The 21,902-nt window shown below is 28.8% G+C and overlaps 1 protein-coding gene and 1 long non-coding RNA gene across 7 annotated transcripts in view; both read right to left on the reverse strand.

Moving 5' to 3' along the window:
* Positions 1–21,902, reverse strand: part of LOC142333566 (uncharacterized) — a 156,058-nt gene that overhangs the window by 85,088 nt on the left and 49,068 nt on the right. The gene's annotated exons all lie outside the window — the stretch shown is intronic.
* On the reverse strand, positions 7,664–21,198 carry LOC142333576 (uncharacterized). Its single transcript, XR_012758637.1, has 4 exons — positions 21,090–21,198; positions 12,454–12,524; positions 8,414–8,500; positions 7,664–7,717 (listed from the first exon to the last, which is right to left on the reverse strand). It is a non-coding gene; the product is annotated as an uncharacterized LOC142333576 (long non-coding RNA).

Below are 21,902 nucleotides of genomic sequence, written 5' to 3' on the forward strand. Positions count from 1 at the left end.
GTATGTAATTCACAATGGGTGACTAGCAACCATGAAAATCTTAACACCTCAGAACAAAGATACCATCTGGCATACATCAAATGGTATAAAGAGACGAAAAAGACCGTACGAGTAATCAAATCTTTGGCCTTAAGAAATCATAAGACATTCAATGAAATAGTCATATCGTTCCCTAAAATACTTCTGATGTTAAACCCCAAATTTAAATTTCTGCCATGTAACAGAAATAATCTACAAACATTCCATATTACTTTCTTTTCTTTTTTTGCGGGGGGGGGGAGGTGAAAACCGTTTTTACGCATTATCTTTGTCTGAATACAATGACTTTGTTTTAAAAAATTAATTTAAAAAAAAATCTTTAAAAACAATTAAAATATATCTTAAAATGAAAAATTAAGATAATAAAATTAACATTTGCTTTACGGCAAATAAATAGCTTAAACACAGTAATTAAAATTTTTTAATGAAAACGGATGGCCCTACGAAATCATAAAACATAGATAACTTTGTTTCATTATCCCCTAAAATTGTTTGTATGTTAGCCCCTAGGTTAAACTTGCGATGTAATGCCGCATAACAGATAACAATCCGCAAGAATGTGGTGCACTGTTAGTTGGCAATGCCAACACAGTGCACCACACATTACAGTGATTATTATTCCATATTACAAGCATAATTTAATAATATTTACTGAAAGTGATAAATTTTAAAGATTAAGTATCAGTTAATCCCATACAGTAATATTATATTTCGGCAATTGTTAATTTTTTTTTAATTTATACTTTGAAACTCATCCGACTTTCAGACAAATACAAAATAGTAGTTTTCCTATTAATTTTTTGTAAAAATGTAAAACTTCCTCTCAAAAAAAAATTAATAAAAAAGGATATCGAATAAAAAAATTAATATAAAATATACGAAGAAGCCGCCAACATTAAGGAAAGAAAAAGGAATTCATCATATTCCATAATACGTACTGACAAAAAATATTAATTTTTAAAAGGATAATCATTAATGAGGAGTTAAAAATATTAAGCCGTTAATGTATTTTGTTTTATTGAAAAAAAAAACAGGAAATTTTGAGTAGCATCTTGTAAATTAACACGCATGATAATAATGTTTACTACGCAATAATAATAACAATAATAATATTAAAACTATTAAAATAATAATACCTATTACACTTACTTATAATAAATATTATAATTATAATTTATGATTGTAAACTAATAAAATGAAACCAGGCACGGCGATTGAACATGTTGTTATGATTATACATATTGTAATAATAATTACTAAAAGTCCATATATAAATCCAATATTTCTTGTTCATTTTTTAAATTTTTTATTTATTAATAATGATTATAATAATTACACACTTTCAATTACATTCATACACAAATGTACAAACACATACACGCACAGAATGGGGAAAAACCCCCAAAAATAAGCAATAATAATGATATACAGTACATCACTTATTAAGAAAAAAATGTAAAAATTTTTATCAGTTATTTGAAAATTTAAAAAATTTTTTTTCAGTGGCATGGAAATGCTACATTGAAAAAAGAAATAAATAAATGAAATTATAAATATAATTAACTAAACTTAATCTAGTGAGCATAGATTAAGTTAAGTTAAATTATATTTTCTTATTTCTTTACATAGCATTTCAGTGGCATCATCTAAGAAGTAAATAACTAACTACAGTGGTTGATCGCCTACTACATTAATACTGAAAATTCTATAAAATATTCTCACATTAAAAAACAAATGAAAACACCAAACACAACTAAAAAAATAAAATCATAACCAATTACTGATATATAGTCAGAAGAACTCTAAAATAGTGAAGAAGATGAAGAGTCCTACAGCACATGTGCAAACCATAAATTTCTAACACTGGTCCAGTCACTGATTTTTCTATTGTACACAGTACTGTATTTTCATATAAATTTGTTTTATGGTGAATAAAATTTGTTATATTTTTTACGTGTTATCATTTTTGATTTTAAGCGAAGTGCAATGTCGAGTGAATGAAAACACTATTTGTAATAGGTAAAAAAATCTTGTTTTACACATAATATGTATTATAACAAAGGTAAAAAAAAGCTTTTGTTTTCTTTCTAACAAGAATATCAAATGAAATGTTAAATTACTGTAACATTTCAATATCAACAATCAAATTTATAGTAAAAGAATCCTCTGTACAATAAACATAAAATTCTATTGACATCAGGGAAAAACAGAAAATTCTCAAAGCATAAAAATGCTATAATATATGGCTTTGAGACAGGCAAACGACAAAATACAACGAAGAGGGTGTTTACGGATGAAGAAAAGAAAGCAAGATCTGAACGGATGAAGAAATATGGGCAGCTCGAAAGAGTAAAATAACACGCTTTTCTCAGAAAAGATCCAACTAAAATTGACTTAAGTGGTCCCATGTTGGCCGTAAAAGCATAATAATAAATATGGCTTTCATAGATATGAAATGAAAGAAATAATAAGTAATTTTTATTTAAGACAGAAAAAACATGAATGCCATAGGTAAAGTCATATGCAAGAACTACCGCGTGAAAATAAAAAAGAACAAAACAAAAGTAATGAAATGTAGTAGAAATAAAGTAGGTAGACCACTGAGTATAAAAACAGGACGAGAAAAGATTATGGAGACAGAAGTTTTTATTTGGGACGTATAATTACTAAAGATGGCCAAAGCAGGAGCGACATAAAATGCCGAATAGCACAGGCAAAACGAGCTTTCAATAAGAAATATAATTTGTTTACATCAAAAATTAATTTAAACATCAGGAAAACATTTTTGAAAGCATATGTTTGGCACGTAGCTTTATATGGAAGTGAAAAATCAACAATCGCAGTACCTAAGAAGAAAAAAATTAGAAGTTTTTGAAATGCGGCACTAGGAGAATGCTGAACAGTTGGATGATAAAGTGACAAATGAAGAGAATTTGTGGCAAATTGATGAAGGATTTGGAAAATCTAGCTAAAAAAAGAGACACTTACAGGCCACATCTAACGGCATCCTGGAATAGTCACTTTTATGTTGGAGGGACAGGTAGATGGGAAAAATTTTGCAGGCAGGCAATGTTTGGAATACAGAAAACAATTTGTTAGCGATGTAGGATGCATGGTATACCAAAATGAAACTACTAGCACTAGATAGGGAAGCTTGGAGAGCTACATCAAACCAGTCAAACGACTGAAGACATATGATGTTGTAAATATGAGATTTAGGTACTTACAAAAAATTTAAAATCAGAAAACTGTACAATATTTTATCTTCAATTTCAAAATCTGTCGGCAAAGTGATTAAATCGATCACACCTAATATCTAAGGATAAGGATTCATAAACAAAAGGAAATTAATATTTAAAGAATGGGCCACCACTGTTGGAAATTCAAACATACAGTATTAATTTTAAAAGGTGGTTAATGGAAAAAATACCCATTATATAATTTAATTGAAAAAATAAAAACAGAAAGTAAGAACATTTTGCATCTATAAATGTTTACGACCACAATTGGTCGTAGACTAGTGCTCCTTTCTACATATACGTGTGACCTCAAAACAATAGATTATATCAGGCTAAATTAAAATATTACATTCAATCAGCTAACAATTAATTATGATAAAATTACAGTAATTTCTTTAGGGAGGAATAACAACTATGTCTAAAGAAAATCGGGTCGGTTTTATTTCAGTCATGTAGAAAAAATAAAAAGTGATTACCAGGAAAAGATGGAGTAATGAAGAATGCAACTGATGAATTTATTTTAAGACCAGGTGGTGGTGTGGAAAATAATAATGATGACAGAAGGTAGTAAAATAATGAAACATTCACGTGAACCATTTTCATACACTAGATTGAGGTATGTCAAGCCAATGTTAATAGTAGTGCATATATTTTGTTATATTTTTTATGTTTGGCTGCTACTCCAGTATGTTCACAGCTCTTCTTGTGACTCGTTATCAGTAGATTTGTAAAATAAAACAAAATGGCAGTGACAAGCAAATTTTTTTTTAATTTAAAGAAGAATAAAACAGATTGACAGATATAAAGGGAGTAATTGGCACAATATCTCCTTAAAACGGACTCAAGTATATATAATCTCTTATCTAATACTCTAAGTTTGTTATACTCATATAAATTTACTTCAGAGAGCTGCCAAAGCCCTTTATGGTGTAAGCCTAAAACTTATCAGCAATATCATTACAAATAATTTAACTTAATTAATATTATTAATAATTTAACTTAAAAACCAACTTACTAAAATTCTCCAAAACAACCTTCAAAAGGAAGTAAATTTTATTTATATAGTAAAGCATATTATAAACTGAAATTTACACTAATTGTTTTGTGCCAAAGTCAAAAAAATTTTGCATTACATTAAAAAAATACAGAATTCAATAAGAACATTTGCTTTTGTTTTTTATTACTTTATTTAAAACTACAATTTCAAGTTGTTTAGCGACAAAATAATCTATTATAAAACCTAAGTTTTTAATAAAATTTCACGATTTATGAAATCTGGATAAAAAAACCTTGATTCCGTTAAGGTAAAAAAAAAATCTTCCTTAATTGATCAACTCTAAATACTCCTTAGAGTATTTAGAATTGATCAATGAGAGAGAGAGAGTGTGTGGGGAGATTTAAATTATAGGTAAAAAGGGTTTACAGTACATAAGGGCAACCTACATATATACATACTAGCAAATTAAAAAGAAAAACAATTTTTTTTACTGAAGCGACTTAAAGAACAGTAAAATTCAGTTTGGTTTTTAGAGTTTTCCTTATAAAGCGCATAACAAAAATCTTTTTTTTTTTTATTACAAACAGCAGTTTTATAATACGATTAATTTTATTAGAATAAGTTGTTCGTACACAACTCAATTTATACTGTATATACATTATTTATAATATAAAACTTTTTTTCCTTCGACAGACAATTTCTTAATTAAATATCATACATACCATCAAGCACAATCACGTAAAAAAAGAACCAAAACAAAAATAAATTAAATAAAAAAATTTATATAATTATATACTTAACTAATGTAATAATTTAATTCTAAAATGAGACAATAATACAAGCGCGCACTGTAAAATTAAAATATTAAAAAATAAATAAATACCCAGCAGATATATAATAAGAATAATAATAATAATTTGTTAATAATTATTTTGTTTCACTGAAAATTATAATATATTTTTTTTTATGTGTGTAATAATAATATATAAATTATAAACATTAGCAAATAAGTCCATACTTAATCCTTATTTTTATTCTTCAGTTTCAAAAAAAAAATTGTTTTTTTTCTATTTACAAAATAGCACACTTTAATTTCTTTCATTTGCTTTTATCTTTTCCTCTATTGTTACTCATTCTATTATCTTCCATTTTTCTTGATTTTATTTCTCTCATTAGATCAAAAAATACCTGAAAAAAAAATAAAAAAAACAAAACATTATCTCACAAATAAAAGGAAAAGGGGTACAAGCACATAGTAAGAATCATTTTGATATAGTCAGATTAAACCCATACAAGGAGGTGCAAAAGTAATGGGTTTTTCAAAAAGTACACAACCCTAAGATTAAGAAGGTAGAAGTCACGCATAGGTAAATTTTATTTCTCCCTACATGTCAGTTGGCAACATTACACACAAGGTTAGCAGTTTGTAACGGTTGAAATGTTTTTCTTATGCGCTAGTGCTACACCGGTATAAATTTGTCTCTATTTTGTCAACTATGGCATTTTCCAAGGACGAATGTGTGTTTATTGTGCGTGTAAATCTTATGAAGAAAAGACAAGTTTCGGACAAAATTTCCCAATTCTTCAGTTCCTAATAAGTCAACAATAGTGCATATGATTAATAAATTTCGTGAGACTAGGAATTAACACGATTGGAAAAGCACAGGTCAACCGTCACTGTTAACAGTTCTGGAGGATGTGAAAAAACATATTTGACTTGCTCACCCAGAAAATAATTCAGAAAGTTATCTCTTCACAGGATGGGTTTTCACTAACTACAGCTTTCAGGGCCGGTAAAAAACTACAATCACATGCTTATTGCATCGGTGTCGTTCAAGAACTGAAAGAAGTAGACCACAGAAAATGTTTACAGTATTGTTGCCAGTTTCGTTCTCTTGTTGATGACGATATTGAAATTTTGGATCGTGTTTATTTCAGCGACAAGAAACAGTTTTAATTTGGATGGCTACATTAACAGCCAAACCTGTCGAACATGGAATGCTAAAAATCCTCACGATTCATGAACGACTATTACTCACATGTAAAATTGGTGTTATGCGATCTCCTGGTGTCATGTAATAGAGCCTTTTTTCACCAGTTATGATGTGTTTGAGGATGTCTGGGTCATCAGTGATGTAGTAAACATTTGTTCAGCGATGATTATGCAATGCTGTTTTTACTGAAAATTTAGCAGTTTTGAAACAAATTTGGCTGCCACCCACTTCATCTTCAAAACATTAGTAAAAATTGCTTCACATGACCCATATCAAATTCCTATTTCTTCAGCAACCTCTCCTCCAATGGCAATTCTGTGATTAGCAAGCACAAACTCTAACTTTTTCAACATTTTCATCAATGATTGATGTGCTAGGATGCCCCAGACTTCATATTAACTTTGATATCTTCTCAGACTTTCTGAAAGCATTTTTACAAGTGATAAATTCATTGCCAAAGGCCTTTAAAATTTTATCTTTGTTGCACTTAATTCCGTTTTGAACACAAAATTTCTGATTCAACATTTTGCTATACAAAAAAAATCACCCAACACAGTAAGTATATCTTGTTATTTCACTCTTCAGACAACACATTGCAGCTGGCTGAAAATTAACAAGTATATCCGCTGACATTACTATAACACACAGAAAAAAGATCAACTTAACTGACAAGATAAGTGTGCATAATTCAGAAATTCTCGTTCATTTTTTAACAGACCTTGTATTTTATTATTTATTTTAAAATTGTTTTCTATATTCATTATTTTAATGCTGACGTATAATAAGACGATCAGCAACATTTGAATAAATCTTTCTTTTATTAATAAGTTTTCCTCATTTTTTTTTTAAATAAGTTTTTTTAATGACTTTTTATAAAAACAGTAGGGAAGTAAATTTTAATTTCTCTTAAGACAATTTTTATAAATTCTTATTTTTTTATTTAAAGATTTCTACTTGTTAGATTTTTGTAATGAAATACTGTATCTGTTTTTTATTACATTGTATCTGTTTCCAAGTATTTTTTTAATTTTATTGAAATACATTTACTTTTTTATATTTTCATACTTTTATTAAACATTAGAATGATATGACCACCCTGTAAAAAAAGTTTTTTTTTTTTCATTTTCTAGTTATCCAGATTTCTGATAATCCAGATGTAACCTTGCAAAGTTAAATTCAAATAAAAATGGTTTACTGTATTTCTGTTTATTATAATTTGATGGATTCATTACAGCTTCTTATCTATCTAAAATTACACATAAAAAAAACTAACCTTATCAACATTCTCTCTTGTTTTAGCTGATGTTTCGACATAAGGTACACCCCACTGTTGAGCACGACTTTGTGCATCGGCCAATGTAACTTTTCGTTTTTCATCTAAATCACCTTTATTACCGACTAACAAAAATGGTATACTTTCATCATTTTTTACACGCAATATTTGTTCCCTGAAATGAAATTAAAATTCAACTGAAAATTAATTCATTCAAAATAAATATTTTAACACATTTATCAACATATACAATCCATCATACAAACTGATTTTAAATCATATAATTACATTAAATTTCAATTACAAATACAAAAAAAAAAATTCTAGACGGATAATTGCTATAAGAATTCTGTACTTTTCAAATGCGGTGTGCATTTAAAAGGTACAGTGGTATACTGTTATAAATTAAGCATATTACGTTTTCAGTATGGAGAAAGGAATTTGAATCTGTATACAAGCATCCACATCGTTCTCTACCATCGGTTAAAACACATTGGCTACAATTTAACATCATAGCATTATAGAAGTACGATGCTTAATGCAAAAAAGCATGTAGTTACACACACTGTTCCACCTTTATACAAGTAGAAATACATTTTTGGTATCGCTTACCATACTTTATCTAGTGGATGAGAGACGAAGTAATCTACCAATTCATACAGATGTATTTTTCTAAACTTCAACCTTATCTAGAGGCCCTACCCATGTTTCCTGAAAGATGTCCCTCTTAATTTTTGATGGAGAACCTTACTCAGGTTTCAAAACCTGGAGACTGAATGGTCTGGATTCACCTGAATTGAATTAGTAGAATACTCAGTATATATTAATTTTCCCATGAAAATGATAAATCAAAATCAAATAAAATTCTTACCTGAAATCTTGTGTCGCTTGAAAACTTTCATCTTCTGTAATTGAAAACACACACAGGAAACCTTCACCGCTGCGAAAATAATTATCCCTAAAACACAAAAACATCACGCAGTTACAAACTGCAGGAAAATTTTAATTAAAAAAAGAAATAACAATAAACAATGAAATACAACATTCTTTTTTAATAAAAATAAATAAATCTGCATCACTTCACCTCCCTCAAAACAAATAATGTTTTCACTAAAACTGAGCATGTTTAATAAAATATCTTAGGTATGACATATGACTGTATGGGATGCAAGTTAAAAGGATTTACTTGCCATATAGACTAAAAAATAAATAATTTTTTAATTGACTTAAAAATGAAGTTTTCTAATATTATTATTTAATCTGTACTTAAATCAAAATATGTGCACGTAGATTTGAATAAATGTATTTACTCAGACATTCAGTAAACTCTCAGATAATTTGGCAGATCAAAATGAATCTTTTACCGAAGTGTTTATTGAACTCAAAGATTTAATCCTAAAATATCCAGATAATCGCATTATTAGATGAGCAGTAAACTCTAATACTGTGTAATTTTAACACAGTAAATAATATTAAATAAATTTAAAAAATTTCTGTTTAACAATAATAATGGGCTTTCCGTGGGGACTGCGTGTGAGGCTAGAGTGGTGAGATATATGAGCGCACCTCGTGGGAGGCTAGACCAATCATTACCATCAACTGGTAACAAATGGGATGTCCCTGAGGTACTGATTTGGGAGGGCAGAGTTGTGTTCTTATAATATGTCTGCAAACAATCATTTGATTTTCAAATGGGGTATTTGTTAGAAGGTTAAAGGCTAACTTTTGGATGCACAAAGTACACTCAAAATCTAACAGAACACAATTATTTAGAAATGTATATATATATAAATTTTTGTTTTAAACAATTCTTTTAAGAATTATACTCCTCTGCACTATATATAAATATATTTATTTTATTAGATTAACCAAAGTACAGAATAAATAAAGTAGAATAACTTACCTTATTCCACTATATATGCAAATATTCACCTCAAATTATATTACAAACTTCGTAAAATATAATAACATATCATGCATTTATTTATTTTATTTCAAATTTAAAACCTTTAATCCTTTTATTTTTATTTTAAACTTATTCGGTTAAATTAAAAATTAAACAAAATTTAAAATATGAAAAATTAAAATTAACATTTAAACATTTTAACATATCTAAAAATATGACATCAAGGCATAAAATCAAATTAAAATTAAAAAAATAATTTTAAGTAAAGCAATTAATTATGCATGTTGTCCATTTAACTGAACTTACTTCACCAACTACTTTACTAATTACTACTTTCTTTAATTTTTAATTTAACTGAATAAGTTTAAAAAAAAGATTAAAGGTTTTAAATTTTAAATAAAATAAATAAATGCATGATATGTTATATTTTACGAAGTTTGTAATGTAATTTGAGATGAATATATAATGCAGCTGTAGTATAATAAGTTAAGTCATCCTACTTTATTTATTCTGTACTTTGGTTGATTAAATAAATAAAAAATAATATATATATATATATATATATATTATTGTCTGTTTGTTAATGCATCATGCAAGAACCAGAGAACCAACTGACCAATTACTTTTAAATTTGCAGGAAGGTTATCTCAGAAAAGGTTTTAAGCCATCAACAGAGGCCCTAACTCCTTTGAAGATTAAGATATTAAAAATATTCATTATTTCTTCGCCCCCAAGGTGGGTGAAGTTGTAAATTAAACATATTCATTGAGAAAAAAATAGATTAATCCTTTTACCTTACAAGAATATGGGAATTTTATGCAGAAGTTAAAAAAACTTTTAAATTACTATTTTTGAATATATACTTTTTATAACATTATAATACTATACAAATATAAAACCTTCTACACTATCATACTTTGGAAATTGCACTATCGATAACTAAAAACGAACGTTTACACTGATAACATTTTGCATCAGGTGTTTCTCAGTATGATTACTTTAGCGTTGCTGCATTAGCTCTGCAGGGCACTAACTTCAAATATCTTTTGTAATAATATGGTAAATATGATAGTTAACTTTTCCTAATGTAAATACATAATTAATTTCATTTCATTAATAAAATTATGTCACAACTGTCTTTAATCTGTATCAGGTCAAGTTTTAATTACTGATCTGATAAATATTCAAATATGACAAGTGAATACAATTAACAACCGATTACCCAGAGTTTATTAAAATGAGAACAAGTTAAACTTAAACAACTTATCGACAAGTTAAAATACATGTATTTCAGATATCACTTTAGTTTAAAAACAACATTTTGCCCTCACACTTGTCTACTGTAGCAATCCAGTCATCTAGCCGCTTTGCGCAAAGTGTGAGTTTTACACAGTTAATAAATTAGGATGTAGTAACAATAGTAGTGAAAGAGGGTTGACTAAATGCGTCTTTATAGCAGCGGAATCTGCACATTCATTACCCAGAATCCCCTCATGGCTAGAGATCCAACAGAAACTCACTTGTGTGTCGTGATGGTTCAACTCAGCGATTGCATTGTAAATTTCGATGACGATAGGATGTCTGCTTTGTCTATGAAATTCCAGCCACCCGAAGGGCTTGTACCGAATAGTTGAAGACGATTCCACAACGTGATTTCTCCAGAAAGTTTGACAGGCTCTACTGGCATTGCAACGAGTATAACTAAAGAAGGGTTCTGTGTACATGGCTGATGTTAGTTGCTCTTTTTCTTGGGGATATTACCGATAATGAGCATGATAAGGGACAGGATTTACAGCCTCCTGTTCAAATAGGTAAAAGACCTTGAATATCTGTTGCCAAAAAAAAGAGACAAAACATTGGGTTTAGAATGGTTGACATACGATGTTACCACAAAGCTTTGTAATGCTCAAATATTTACTGGAACTCCAGGAATAAACTTTCCAATTGATGACCCTAACAATATATTATTCAATGTATTCATTATTTAGATTTTTTACGAATAAATTAGTTGATATTCTATGAAGCAGACTAATCTTCATGTCAAAAATTTCTTTAAAAAAAAATACTAAACCGGTTTTTGAGGTTTCACCTGTGGAAAAAGACTGATAATTATAAGATGCTTTTATTTCCAGCTGTATATATGCTATCAGCAATTGTTTGGAAGCCAAAAATTCAAATTTATGACACAAATCCCTTTTTACAACTCTTGGATTTGAAAAAAAATTATCCCATAAGAGCCAAACTTCTGTCACATTTCCTCCACCTTACTGATGATAATAATACTTAACCATCTCCAAAAAATAAAACCTGTTATCTTGTTAACAGATTCAGAGAAGTATATACACATGAAAAAATTTAGCGATTGATTAAAGTTTACTGGAAAGGTAGGCTGAACTAGTTTAGTAAAATAAAAACGGTACCCTTTGGCATTAAGACGTATGCTAATTCAATCAGAAACTGGTTATATACAAAACTTGATAGTTTATGTAGGTGCATTATATGGTTAGAACTGTAAATTTCTTTATACAAATTTGGATATATGAATATAATTGTTTATAATCTAATATATAAAGAATATTTATTATAAAAAAGTTTATTATAGGTTTTAAATTTTTATATAATTCAACTACCATTTCATACACATAATCATTTTGATTTACATTAAACATAAACTTCTTTTTAAAAGAGGATTTCTTTCGTTTTCTAAATTTTCTTTCCGATATACCAATTCAAAAGCAATATTATGCAATATATTTGACGCTGTGTTTTTATATTGAAAATTATGTATAGTAAACTTGGACAATTTTTCCATGTTCAATATAATTTATATTTAGTTTTATTTTTACATTTAAGTTTATAATCCAATAACATTTACAGTTTCATGTAATTTTGAATATAACAATGTAAGATATTCAGATATATTGTATGTAGAATCATCATATTTTTCTAAAATATCTGCAATCTGTAAACATGAGATCATTTTAATATATAATTATGGTACTCACGTATTAACGCCACCGCAGCTACAGCTTTATTTAAAAACAAAGTAGTCAATCAGATTTCGGTGGAAAATGGGCTGAAACAGATTCAAAACAGAATATAAATGGTTATTTATATTTATTTATTTTATAAATATAATTTAACCAAACTTAACCTACGCTCGCTAACCTTGACTTAATTAACACCCTAATTTTTTTAATAAATTCAGTAATTACAATTATTTATTATTTAAATAATCAAATTGCAATAATTACTGAATTTATTAAATAAATACTCAAAAAATTACGATGTTAATTAGTCAAGGCTAGCGAGCGTAGATTAAGTTTGATTAAATTATATTTATAAAATAAATATTTATTTATGTTAAACTCTATTTTCGGCCCATTTTCCACCGAAATCCGATTGACTACTTTGTTTTTAAATAAAGCTATAGATGTGGTGGTGTTAATACTAAGTACCTATAATTACTGTTGTAATAAGTAAATTACAAAATCATTTTTGAACTATAAATGAGGTTTATAAATAATTTATGTTTTACATACAGTTGAAATTACAATAAAATAGTTCATATTAAACAATGAATGGTAATAAATATTTGTTGCATATATCAACTACAACACTGATCTCAGCCGCTGCTGCTGTGGAAATGTCTAAAGTCACTGGTCAAACTGTGAAATCATAAGAGGAATGTAATAAGAGAATGTCTTATGAATGTCATAAAAGGTTTGTGATAATTTAATACTATCAATAGCTTCCTGGATATCCCCAAGTTTTATATTAAATGTAATAAAATTTAATAGATTTTTTCATCAAAAATTTTAAGTTATATCAAGATGCATATATCTGAGTGTAACACTCGGTTACAAGCAAAATTAAAAGAACTTGAAAATATCGAGGATTGATTACATCAAATCGAAAAAGAAAACAACTGTGCATGAATATTCAAATCATATGTTTGAAAATGATAGATTAAACAATAAAGCAGAGACATAAAACTATGGCAGTACCATTTACACACGATAATGAAGATAATTGTATTGTAATTATAGATACAACCAGACGATTCGTATATTATTCTATGATTCTTTTAAATTAAAAAAAAGATCCCGATTATGAAATCCTATATCGAAAAGTAAAAGAGCCAAACAGTATTAAATTTTTCAATTATGCATGCCATGATCTTAAATTTAAAAGGAAAGGCAATCATTTTGATACAGCAATCGACATTGATAGTTTAAAACAAGAATTAGATGATTTAATATATTATTATTTTTAGAAGGGGAATGTCCATTAAAGCTGATTTCATTCAAAAGAATTAATTGAGTTTTATAATAGAAAAGCCGCAATCAGGATTCCGCAATCGATTATTATTCAGAAACTTTGGCTATTCAGAATTCCGATGAGTCAAACACTATATATGAAGTTAGTCTAAAATGTAATAAAAATCATTAGATTTATTAATTTCTGGTACATATAAAAGTTAGATGTTATATGAAAAAAACGTTTAATAAGTTGCAAATCACAGCAACAGTAAAAGAAGAATGTTAAGGTGAGTCAATCTAAAGAACTATTATTACATTAAATCTCATCGGCCCTTTCTTTAATGCGACAAAGTTATATCATGATGAAGGGAAACAGTCTGATAATTTGTTACAAAAAAAAAAAACAATCTAAAGAATTAAATGAATCCTGGATCGGCTTTTTATGAGATTACAGGTGATAATAAAATAAAACTATTACAATTACTACTGGTATACGTATGTTTAAAATATTATTATTACTCGATATTGCTTCATGGTTATCAAAAGAGTTTTATGATAAATGTTATGATATGAAAGATTATTTCATCAAAGACTTTCATATCAAAACGATAATATTTAGCTGCATTCAAAGTTGTAATATATAGAAAATAATAGACTTGGAGATGAGAATTTAAAACGCAAGTTGCAAATTAACGAAATGGTAATGTAAAAATCCATGCCCACACCATATTTGTCATCACACATTTCCCACATGATGAAAGTGATAATTGCCTTGTAATTTTAAATAAACAACAAGCTAATGATGAGTATAAATATTATGCTATTCACGTTTGCTACACTGAACACGTTCACATTCAACGTCGGGTTCAATATAGCGTTATAGAGTTTGTTCAGCATTTACTGTTTTTTTCCGGTTTTATATGAAATTATTTTAGCCTTGCAAATCTGAAGGAACATATACTATAAAGAAGATTATTTTAAAAACTGATAATGAAATAGGTTTGAGGTGAACTGACATTAGCGAATTCTACTCGCGCAAGTATCTCGGGAACGGTTGGACCTAGATGCATGAAACTAGGACCTATTGTTCTGGAAAGTACTCTTTTAAACCGTTAAGGTTTTCAAAATCACATCAAAGATTGTGTAGGACGCACCCTTTTCAAGATACGCCCTTTTTTAGAAATCATTATTTAATATAATAAATATCAATTTTTTATGTATAATATACATAAGATAATGTCATTAGCTATCTCAACAATAAAAAAATGAACAATCCACAACTTTTATCACATATCATCCCGCTTTCGCTTAAAGTAATGATGACAGATTTTTTCAAAACATAGTAATAAATTTAAAAGTGATTAGAACTGTTAACCTGTTGACTGCTAGATAATAAAAACATATTTTTATTTTATTTCATCATCAAATACAAAAAATATTGTAAGAAAAAGCATATCTTGAGAATGGTTGGACCTAGACGCATGAAACTAGCAGCTATTGCTCCAGGAAGTTGGAAAGTACCCATTCAGTTAACCCATTCAAAATCGTGTTAGAATTGGCCTAGGACACACCATTTTCGAGATAAGGAACTAACAATGATTTTGAAGTTTAAACTGACATTATAGACATTAAATAATAATCAATGATATATTACACAATCGCTGAAAGTAATGATGACCAAATATCATAATACAATTTGCACTTAATCATGGTGATTGCAGTTAAATGAAAGATTGGATTCGATGAGAATATAATAATAAAACAGTGGTTCCCTTTATAGTTGAGAAATCATTATTAATAGAGACGGGGGAATCCCCATGACAGCATCAAACTATTCAATGAATAAAACAATTGTTTTACTATGAATTTTTCAATAAATTAACTGTTTTAACATGTAAATTTAACGTGAACACACATTCATCATTGTGAGTAGCCGTTCTTTAATGTATCTAATAAACCCGTGAAAAGAGACCTTCAGGTTCAAACTTCATTTGATTGTTGGTTATTTACTGTAATTTTGGGGGACATCTCAAATCCATGTTTGGCTATATATTTTGCAGTAAATCCACTCTTTCAGCTCATAAATTTAACTACAAACACATGTTCATCTAAAAAACATGACATCGGGTTCAATTCCAAATAATCACTACTTTCATAGAAAGCAAAATGACAGTTGAACCCGAGGTTTCTATACTACTCATATGTCTAATAATGCCGCAGATGCTCCTAAACATCTGCCAAGAGTTAGATTATTGTTCTAGACATCTGCCAAGCTACAAAAGGTGCATACATTGAAGTTGAATAACCTATAATAAAACAGGGAGAGTTGTTTGTTCTCTTAATATACACTGTACACTTTAACACTGTACAATTAGATACTTTTAAACCAGACGCAAATGTAAATTCAGCTTAATGAATCTGCAGACAGAATTCACTAGGGATATTCTTATAAATATTATTTAAGTTGGTAATTTATAATTTATAAGCAATTTCATATAAATTAGATAATCAGTACAGTAATATGTTAACATAAGATCGCAAATTAAAGTAAATTTTAATAACATTAAAATTTTTAAAACGAAATTTTTATTGACAGAACAAATTTTAACAAATGTTACCTATGTGTAAATTCAGTAAACATTACTGAAGACAGGCTTATGCCCGAAACCCACCTGGTTGGTCTAGTGGTTAACGCGTCTTCCCAAATCATCTGATTTTGAAGTCGAGAGTTACAGCGTTAAAGTCCTAGTAAAGCCAGTTATTTTTACACGAATTTGAATACTAGATCGTGGATACCGGTGTTCTTTGGTGGTTGGGTTTCAATTAACCACACATCTCAGGAACAGTCGAACTGAGAATGTACAAGACTACACTTCATTTACTCATACATATCATCCTCATTCATCCTCTGAAGAATTATCTAAACGGTAGTTACCAGAGGCTAAACAGGAAAAAGAAAAGAAAGAAAAAAAAAAGGCTTATGCCCGAAAGCGCTTCAATGTGAAAAAAGTAAGGTATGAATATTCTTTCATTCTGTACTTTGTGGAGTGTGTAAATAAGTTGTAAATAATAAAGTTACCACAACAACTGAAGGAAAGCTGAAATCAAACAGTGGCTTTAAGAAAAAGTGGTTGCTTGCAACTGCGTTTACATATTTTTTTTTTTAAATTTCACCATTATATTAAATTGTACAATGTTTACTGATATGATTTTAATGTCTTTAAATTTGTTATTCTTTTTACACAGATGAGTCTTTGGCAGAAATATTGCGAATAATAATGATGATGATGATAATGATAATAATAATAATATAATGTGATAATGATAATAATAATAATATTAATGTCAACAAAGTATAAAGTAGTCTGATAAAACTGTACGAAAGGCATTATTAAACCATGACTGTGTGTCGCTGGTTATTATAACAAACAGGATACATGAAAAAACTACTAGTTGCGGCTGTACTTTTGGAAGAATATTTTTATAACTTTCTGACCTCAATAAAAAGCTTAATATTAAATACTTTATTTTCAAAATATAGTCATCTTGTTCAAATTGTTTCAATGATTACAACGATGTGTTTTTCCCATAAAATGTTCCTTTTGTACAATCCGAATTCCCTATGTTAAAACTGATAATTTTATTTCTAAGTCTATTTATGCTAGATGTGGAGTAAGACAAGGCATGCACTTCGGTTCTCTAATTTTCATAGTATTTATAAATGACAGTTTATTCATAAGCTACTCACATCTTTCTTTTTTTAGTTTTTTTTTTCTTTTAGTATTTCTTTTAAATTACAAAAAGAAAATTGATTTCATACTCAATTTTGAAGGTTTGCAAATGCCGATATATTGTGGAACTGAATAATACAAAATAATACTGCAATACAAAAGGTATCTTCTATTAAAGACTTAGCTGTATGATTTGATAGCATAGGCCATAACAACAAAGACAACTGTAAAATTCCAGCAAGTACTTTGAAAAATTATTACACTACCAAGAAGTTAAGATTTCAATTCCAAAATCTAACAACATAAACTGCAAAATTTAAAAAAAAAATTATTAAATGAAAATAGACAAAATTTGCCAGAAATTAAATAACAAGATAGCAGGTGATAGCTTGAAAAATATGGAATTATGGAAAGAATCATGAAAAACGCAAGAAAATACTGAAGAACTTGCTAGAAGAGATATGGAAACTGAAAAATTCCATGAAAATTAGAAAAATGTATTAATAGATCTACTACACAAACAAAAAGATGAAACAGAAGTAAACAACCACAAAGGGATTTTCCTCTTACCTTTGACAAATAAAATACTTTGAAAAGTACTTCAAAATAGAATTGAATTAATCATAGACTTAATAACTGGGAGAACATGAAGGATTCAGAAAAGTATGATCATATGCACAACAAAACACAACCCTTAAAACAATAATAAGGAGAAAAAATGGCAAGGCATACAACTCGATCTATAGAACTTCCTTATTTAATGTTCTAGTATTTGGTAAGGATCTCAACATAATTAACATTACTAAACAGACAGACTATTCTAAACACAAAATCAGATGTAAAATTGTCAGAAGAATTAGAAATTAAAACAGAACTAAGACAAGGGAGTGGTTCAGCATCGATTACTTTTATCTGTGTACTAAAGAAAGTAATAAACTTCCAATGAGAACCAAAATATTTAGGGAAGAATTGACTTTACATTTTTTTTTACAAATTTTTAACAATGATATGCAAATTTAAATCAGTCAAGATGGAGCTACAAAAGAGACTGCAACAGTATATAGGCTTATCAACACTGAAGGTAAGAAGTCATCAAAACAGCAAGACAGAGCTGCAGTGGCTACTAAAAAATAAAGATGCAGACAGAAGACAGAGAAACCTCAACAAAAACTATCAAAAGGGTAATGACAAAATGTTATGTGTATGAAGCTTTATTTTATCTTAATTGCTTCAGCTGTTAACTAATTTTGTTATCTCATAAAACTTTTGATTGAAACGTTGTTGTGATCATGATTTTGTGTAAACAAATCTGTATTGAATTATTTATAACAAAATTCATAATTAAATGATAGATATAATGAAATGTTATTGTTTTCTGTAAATAGTTTTTTATAACATAGTATGATGTAAGTAATAATAGCAGTAGTTGTTAAGAGATGTACATGGGTAGTTTCCTTAAGGGTTATAAATATAACTTTTTTTTTTAATATATAAGAATACTTTGTAAATAATATTAAAATTTATTTATGTAAGGATTACATGGATCTCACAATCAAAAATTAAAGAAATAGTTTTTTGTAACCGATCTCAGATTTTTTTTAGCGAGTTTTACCAAATATAGTAGGTGAGCAGGCAATTTTCGGTAAACACATTAGATGGAAAATTGACGTGGAGGTTTTTCCTTTATATTGTTGTAAATATAAGTTTACGGTTATCAAGCGATGGGGTGTTTTTTTTCTACATCTAGTTGGAAATTATGGAATATTTACAGACATCAGAAGAAAACAAAATTGAAAAACTAATGGGCATATTATTGTGCAGACATGTTTAGAGCAACATATTTTTGTTCAAGTTGTTAATAGAACCTTTGAAAAGCCTGAGACTGGAAGTGTTGATTATCAGAAGAAACTGGTGAATGGATCATAGCAAATAGAAAAAAGAAGAATAGTCAAGAAAGAATTATTCTTTCTCTAGATAGAAATTTTTTATTGGGTAGAGTTACATCCTACTGCCCACAAAGTATGGTTGAAATTAAAATAAATCTGACACTCCTCTTGCAAAGTACAGTGAACTTCAAATGAAATGATACTCCTAGGCAAAACAATATATGAGAATGGCGTGCGCAAGGCTTTAATAAACATTGCCTCATGTGTTTTACCCCATTTACATCACATGGCATGACTTGCCAACAGAAGACACGGTCTGAATTGCAAAACTACTTTTAAATATGAGTTGGGATTATGATACGAAACATCTTTAACTCAAGGTTGATTGTCAGTCAACCCAGGAATCATGCTTCTAGATCAAACTTTAGCAAAAGGGAGTCATGCTAAGGCTAATCACAATGGCAAGAAATGTTTTTGTTGTAGAAAATTAGGTCATCTCTCTAAAAATTGTTAAGTGGGACTTATTTGTTGTAAAAGCAAATTATATGGCATAAATCAAATGAATGTCCATCTAATAAAACAACACTTTACTATAGTTGAATCAGGCTTGGAAAAATTAATGCAAGTGTTAACATTTTATGACGGTATCTAATACTCCACAACAATCTAGAGTAGCTGAGAAAGAAAACAGAATCATTTGTGAGGTGGCAAGATCCTCGTTGCATTCTGCACTCAACTTACCCAAATTGCTTAGGGGTGAAGTAATGAAGCAGTCCTTTCTGCTACATATACAATAAATAGAACAGCACTGACAAAAATGAAAGGAAATGCCTCTGTTGAGTTGTTTCTGAAAAGGGAAGTGAATATCAACTACCTCAGAATTTTTTGAACTGAATGTTTTGCTTGGATTCTAGACAAAAAAAGAAGAAAATCTGATGTAAAATCATTAAAGGTTAGATATGCAGACTGCAGTTATGGAGTTTATTTTCTAGACAAGTAAAAAGTTGTTACTTTTTACGCTCTGACCGCAGAGTGACTTAAGATTCAGAGGTTAAATTTGGTTAATTTATATCTATAATTATAAACAGCAAACTTTTGGGTTATAGTTAATATCATCCAATATAACCATTATATTACCATTGTTATTTATTTATTTTATAAATATAATTCAACGAAACTTAACCTACGCAAGCTTTTCTTTCTTTTTTTTCCTGTTTAGCCTCCGGTAACTACCGTTTAGGTAATACTTCAGAGGATGATGTGTATGAGTGTAGTCTTGTACATTCTCAGTCCGACCATACCTGAGAATTGTGGTTAATTGAAAACCAACCACCAAAGAACACCGGTATCCACGATCTAGTATTCAAGTCCGTGTAAAAATAGCTGGCTTTACTAGGACTTGAACGCTGGAACTCTCCACTTCCAAATCAGCTGATTTGGGAAGATGCGTTCAATAGACCAACCCGGTGGGGTTAACCTACGCAGGCTAACCTTGTCTTACACCACGTGAGTAATAACGTATACGATACAAAAGTTAAGGTGGAACAAACTGCTTAATTGCCTAAATTACTAATTAAAAAACGACTAGTAATAATATGCCCACGATATAATAATTTTTTAATGTGCTGCTTAAATAAACGATTTTACGTCGAACTTAAATAAATTTTCATCACAAGTTAAAGCTACACTATCAGTTCATAAACACAAAAAATTCAAACTTAAATTCTATTAATTTATGTTAGAATGGTATAAAATTACTTACTTGGTCAACAAAAATGAACACAAATAAATAATACTGATATTACAATACAAATTTCACTTTAACAATGCATATAAACAAATGATCCCAATCTACTAAACAGTGACGCCAACACATGTAATTGTATATTTCAATACAAACGATATCTGGTTATAATGATGAAAAAAAATATATATATATATATACACACACACACACACACACACATATGATATTGCACAACAGACTTAATAAATAATTTTTCATTCACGTAACAGTTAAATAAGTTTAATAAAATAAAAATTTACTTAAATTTTCAGAATACATTCGGGTTATAATAAGAAATGTACAAATGTAACATTGATCTCAAATTTGTTTCAAACATTAACTTCAATGTTTGCCATTTTATGCTTTGTCTCACCGCGTGTTAAACGTTGATGGCAATGCAAAGTCTCTATCAAATACAGTAGTCCTCGCAATGAAAATTATACAACTGGTGCAGTTGCAGCAGCCGCCAATGTGATCTCTTTTGTCTCTTATTTGTTGTGCAAGACAAAGAATGAAAAATTTTGCAGACGGTTTCTTTAAACCGTTGTTATGAATGGTAAGAAATTTTAATATAATGCAGCAAATGAATTGTTGGAGTTTACGAACTGCTCAGTAAGCTGCTGCTTTGAAACATGTCCATTGTTGGACGTATGGTGTAGCAGTCATGAGCTTTCAAGTCATGACGAGTTCACCGCTAGACCAACGGTTGGTCTAGCGGTGAACTCGTCATCACAAATCAAAAGAAGTCACTAGTAGTGACATTGAAAAAAAGTTCAAAAAAGAAGTTAC

This window comes from Lycorma delicatula, chromosome 13, assembly GCF_047948215.1.
Source record: "Lycorma delicatula isolate Av1 chromosome 13, ASM4794821v1, whole genome shotgun sequence".
NCBI lineage: Eukaryota > Metazoa > Arthropoda > Insecta > Hemiptera > Fulgoridae > Lycorma > Lycorma delicatula.